Source organism: Octopus bimaculoides, chromosome 29 (genome assembly GCF_046866305.1).
Source record: "Octopus bimaculoides isolate indiv1 chromosome 29, ASM4686630v1, whole genome shotgun sequence".
Taxonomy (NCBI): Eukaryota; Metazoa; Mollusca; class Cephalopoda; order Octopoda; family Octopodidae; genus Octopus; species Octopus bimaculoides.
The window spans coordinates 1,265,349-1,272,474 of record NC_142956.1 but is presented as its reverse complement, the minus strand read 5'-3'; the positions used below and the strand labels follow the sequence as shown (position 1 = coordinate 1,272,474).

The 7,126-nt window shown below is 28.3% G+C and overlaps 1 long non-coding RNA gene across 20 annotated transcripts in view; it reads right to left on the bottom strand.

Annotated features, from left to right (window-relative positions):
* LOC149130276 (uncharacterized) overlaps positions 1-7,126 on the bottom strand; it is a 34,473-nt gene that overhangs the window by 635 nt on the left and 26,712 nt on the right. The window lies entirely within an intron of this gene.

Below are 7,126 nucleotides of genomic sequence, written 5' to 3'. Positions count from 1 at the left end.
ATCATTACAGACACTAAACTAATGTGGAATCGAACTGTATAGAATCTAATCATTGCAGACACTAAACTAATGTGGAATCGAACTATATAGAATCTAATCATTACAGACACTAAACTAATGTAGAATCGAACTATATAGAATCTAATCATTACAGACATTAAACTAATGTGGAATATAACTATATAGAATCTAATCATTACAGACACTAAACTGTTGTGGAATCGAACTATATAGAATCTAATCATTACAGACACTAAACTAATGTGGAATCGAACTATATAAAATTTAATCATTACAGACACTAAACTAATGTAGAATCGAACTATATAGAATCTAATCATTGCAGACACTAAACTAATGTTGTATCTAATCATTACAGACACTAAACTAATGTGGAATCGAACTATATAGAATCTAATCATTACAGACACTAGACTAATGTGGAATCGAACTATATAGAATCTAATCATTACAGACACTAAACTAATGTGGAATCGAACTACATAGAATCTAATCATTACAGACACTAAACTAATGTGGAATCGAACTATATAGAATCTAATCATTACAGACACTAAACTAATGTTGTATCTAATCATTACAGACACTAAACTAATGTGGAATCGAACTATATAGAATCTAATCATTACAGACACTAAACTAATATAGAATCTAATCATTGCAGACACTAAACTAATGTGGAATCGAAATATATAGAATCTAGTCATTACAGACACTAAACTAATGTAGAATCGAACTACATAGAATCTAATCATTACAGACACTAAACTAATGTGGTATATAACTATATAGAATCTAATCATTACAGACACTAAACTATTGTGAAATCGAACTATATAGAATCTAATCATTACAGACACTAAACTAATGTGGAATCGAACTATATAGAATATAACTATATAGAATCTAGTCATTACAGACACTAAACTAATGTAGAATCGAACTATATAGAATATAACTATATAGAATCTAATCATTACAGACACTAAACTAATGTGGAATCGAACTATATAGAATCTAATCATTACAGACACTAAACTATTGTGGAATCGAACTATATAGAATCTAATCATTGCAGACACTAAACTAATGTAGAATCGAACTATATAGAATATAACTATATAGAATCTAGTCATTACAGACACTAAACTAATGTAGAATCGAACTATATAGAATATAACTATATAGAATCTAATCATTACAGACACTAAACTAATGTGGAATCGAACTATATAGAATCTAATCATTACAGACACTAAACTAATGTTGTATCTAACCATATAGAATCTAATCATTGCAGACACTAAACTAATGTTGTATCTAACCATATAGAATCTAATCATTACAGACACTAAACTAATGTAGAATCGGACTATATAAAATCTAATCATTACAGACACTAAACTAATGTAGAATCGAACTATATAGAATCTAATCATTACAGACACTAAACTAATGTGGAATCGAACTACATAGAATCTAATCATTACAGACACTAAACTAATGTGGCATATAACTATATAGAATCTAGTCATTACAGACACTAAACTAATGTAGAATCGAACTATATAGTATCTACTCATTACAGACACTAAACTATTGTGGAATCGAACTATATAGAATCTAATCATTGCAGACACTAAACTATTGTGAAATCGAACTATATAGAATCTAATCATTACAGACACTAAACTAATGTGGAATCTAACTATATAGAATCTAATCATTGCAGACACTAAACTAATGTAGAATCTAATCATTACAGACACTATACTAATGTAGAATCGAACTATATAGAATCTAATCATTGCAGACACTAAACTAATGTGGAATCGAACTATATAGTATCTAATCATTACAGACACTAAACTAATGTGGAATCGAACTATATAGAATCTAATCATTACAGACACTAATGTAGAATCGAACTATATAGAATCTAATCATTACAGACACTAAACTAATGTTGTATCTAATCATTACAGACACTAAGCTAATGTAGAATCGAACTATATAGAATCTAATCATTACAGACACTAAACTAATGTGGAATCGAACTACATAGAATCTAATCATTACAGACACTAAACTAATGTGGAATCGAACTATATAGAATCTAATCATTGCAGACACTAAACTAATGTGGAATCGAACTACATAGAATCTAATCATTACAGACACTAAACTAATGTGGAATCGAACTACATAGAATCTAATCATTACAGGCACTAAACTAATGTGGTATATAACTATATAGAATCTAATCATTACAGACACTAAACTAATGTTGTATCTAACCATATAGAATATAACTATATAGAATCTAATCATTACAGACACTAAACTAATGTGGAATCGAACTATATAGAATCTAATCATTACAGACACTAAACTAATGTGGCATATAACTATATAGAATCTAATCATTACAGACACTAAACTATTGTGGAATCTAATCATTACAGACACTAAACTATTGTGGAATCGAACTATATAGAATCTAATCATTACAGACACTAAACTAATGTAGAATCTAACTATATAGAATCTAATCATTACAGACACTAAACTAATGTGGAATCGAACTATATAGAATCTAATCATTACAGACACTAAACTAATGTAGAATCGAACTATATAGAATCTAATCATTACAGACATTAAACTAATGTGGAATATAACTATATAGAATCTAATCATTACAGGCACTAAACTAATGTGGAATCGAACTATATAGAATCTAATCATTACAGACACTAAACTGTTGTGGAATCGAACTATATAGAATCTAATCATTACAGACACTAAACTAATGTGGAATCGAACTATATAGAATCTAATCATTACAGACACTAAACTATTGTGAAATCGAACTATATAGAATCTAATCATTACAGACACTAAACTAATGTGGAATCGAACTACATAGAATCTAATCATTGCAGACACTAAACTAATGTGGAATCGAACTACATAGAATCTAATCATTTCAGACACTAAACTAATGTTGTATCTAATCATTACAGACACTAAACTATTGTGGAATCGAACTATATAGAATCTAATCATTACAGACACTAAACTAATGTAGAATCGAACTATATAGAATCTAATCATTACAGACACTAAACTATTGTGGAATCGAACTATATAGAATCTAATCATTGCAGACACTAAACTAATGTAGAATCGAACTATATAGAATCTAATCATTACAGACACTAAACTAATGTAGAATCGAACTATATAGAATCTAATCATTACAGACACTAAACTAATGTGGAATCGAACTATATAAAATCTAATCATTACAGACACTAAACTAATGTGGAATCGAACTACATAGAATCTAATCATTACAGACACTAAACTAATGTAGAATCGAACTATATAAAATCTAATCATTACAGACACTAAACTAATGTGGAATCGAACTATATAGAATCTAATCATTACAGACACTAAACTAATGTGGCATATAACTATATAGAATCTAGTCATTACAGACACTAAACTAATGTGGAATCGAACTACATAGAATCTAATCATTACAGACACTAAACTAATGTAGAATCGAACTACATAGAATCTAATCATTACAGACACTAAACTAATGTAGAATCGAACTATATAAAATCTAATCATTACAGACACTAAACTAATGTGGCATATAACTATATAGAATCTAGTCATTACAGACACTAAACTAATGTAGAATCGAACTATATAGTATCTACTCATTACAGACACTAAACTATTGTGGAATCGAACTATATAGAATCTAATCATTACAGGCACTAAACTAATGTGGAATCGAACTATATAGAATCTAATCATTGCAGACACTAAACTATTCTGAAATCGAACTATATAGAATCTAATCATTACAGACACTAAACTAATGTTGTATCTAATCATTACAGACACTAAACTAATGTGGAATCGAACTATATAGAATCTAATCATTACAGACACTAAACTAATGTGGAATCGAACTATATAGAATCTAATCATTACAGACACTAAACTATTGTAGAATCGAACTATATAGAATCTAATCATTGCAGACACTAAACTAATGTGGAATCGAAATATATAGAATCTAGTCATTACAGACACTAAACTAATGTAGAATCGAACTACATAGAATCTAATCATTACAGACACTAAACTAATGTGGTATATAACTATATAGAATCTAATCATTACAGACACTAAACTATTGTGAAATCGAACTATATAGAATATAACTATATAGAATCTAGTCATTACAGACACTAAACTAATGTGGAATCGAACTACATAGAATCTAATCATTTCAGACACTAAACTAATGTTGTATCTAATCATTACAGACACTAAACTATTGTGGAATCGAACTATATAGAATCTAATCATTGCAGACACTAAACTAATGTAGAATCGAACTATATAGAATATAACTATATAGAATCTAGTCATTACAGACACTAAACTAATGTAGAATCGAACTATATAGAATCTAATCATTGCAGACACTAAACTAATGTAGAATCGAACTATATAGAATATAACTATATAGAATCTAATCATTACAGACACTAAACTAATGTAGAATCGAACTATATAGAATATAACTATATAGAATCTAATCATTACAGACACTAAACTAATGTAGAATCGAACTATATAGAATATAACTATATAGAATCTAATCATTACAGACACTAAACTAATGTGGAATCGAACTATATAGAATCTAATCATTACAGACACTAAACTAATGTTGTATCTAACCATATAGAATCTAATCATTACAGACACTAAACTAATGTAGAATCGAACTATATAGAATCTAATCATTACAGACACTAAACTAATGTGGAATCGAACTATATAGAATCTAATCATTACAGACACTAAACTAATGTAGAATCGAACTATATAGAATATAACTATATAGAATCTAATCATTACAGACACTAAACTAATGTGGAATCGAACTATATAGAATCTAATCATTACAGACACTAAACTAATGTGGAATCGAACTATATAGAATCTAATCATTACAGACACTAAACTAATGTGGAATCGAACTATATAGAATCTAATCATTACAGACACTAAACTAATGTGGAATCGAACTATATAAAATCTAATCATTACAGACACTAAACTAATGTAGAATCGAACTACATAGAATCTAATCATTACAGACACTAAACTAATGTGGAATCGAACTACATAGAATCTAATCATTACAGACACTAAACTAATGTAGAATCGAACTATATAGAATCTAATCATTACAGACACTAAACTAATGTGGAATCGAACTATATAAAATCTAATCATTACAGACACTAAACTAATGTAGAATCGAACTATATAAAATCTAATCATTACAGACACTAAACTAATGTGGCATATAACTATATAGAATCTAGTCATTACAGACACTAAACTAATGTAGAATCGAACTATATAGTATCTAATCATTACAGACACTAAACTATTGTCGAATCGAACTATATAGAATCTAAACATTACAGGCACTAAACTAATGTGGAATCGAACTATATAGAATCTAATCATTACAGACACTAAACTAATGTGGTATATAACTATATAGAATCTAATCATTACAGACACTAAACTATTGTGGAATCGAACTATATAGAATCTAATCATTACAGGCACTAAACTAATGTGGAATCGAACTATATAGAATCTAATCATTACAGACACTAAACTATTGTGGAATCGAACTATATAGAATCTAATCATTACAGACACTAAACTAATGTGGAATCGAACTATATAGAATCTAATCATTGCAGACGCTAAACTAATGTGTAATCGAACTATATAGAATATAACTATATAGAATCTAATCATTACAGACACTAAACTAATGTGGAATCTAACTATATAGAATCTAATCATTGCAGACACTAAACTATTGTGAAATCGAACTATATAGAATCTAATCATTACAGACACTAAACTAATGTGGAATCTAACTATATAGAATCTAATCATTACAGACACTAAACTAAAGTTGTATCTAACCATATAGAATCTAATCATTACAGACACTAAACTAATGTAGAATCGAACTATATAGAATCTAATCATTACAGACACTAAACTAATGTAGAATCGAACTATATAGAATCTAATCATTGCAGACACTAAACTAATGTGGAATCGAACTACATAGAATCTAATCATTACAGACACTAAACTAATGTGGAATCGAACTATATAGAATCTAATCATTACAGACACTAAACTAATGTGGAATCGAACTATATAGAATCTAATCATTACAGACACTAATGTAGAATCGAACTATATAGAATCTAATCATTACAGACACTAAACTAATGTTGTATCTAACCATTACAGACACTAAACTAATGTAGAATCGAACTATATAGAATCTAATCATTACAGACACTAAACTAATGTGGAATCGAACTACATAGAATCTAATCATTACAGACACTAAACTAATGTGGAATCGAACTATATAGAATCTAATCATTGCAGACACTAAACTAATGTGGAATCGAACTACATAGAATCTAATCATTGCAGACACTAAACTAATGTGGAATCGAACTATATAGAATCTAATCATTACAGACACTAATGTAGAATCGAACTATATAGAATCTAATCATTACAGACACTAAACTATTGTCGAATCGAACTATATAGAATCTAATCATTACAGACACTAAACTATTGTGGAATCGAACTATATAGAATCTAATCATTACAGACACTAAACTAATGTGGAATCGAACTACATAGAATCTAATCATTACAGACACTAAACTAATGTGGTATATAACTATATAGAATCTAATCATTACAGACACTAAACTAATGTAGAATATAACTATATAGAATCTAATCATTACAGACACTAAACTAATGTGGAATCTAACTATATAGAATCTAATCATTACAGACACTAAACTAATGTTGTATCTAACCATATAGAATATAACTATATAGAATCTAATCATTACAGACACTAAACTAATGTGGAATCGAACTATATAGAATCTAATCATTACAGACACTAAACTATTGTGGAATCGAACTATAT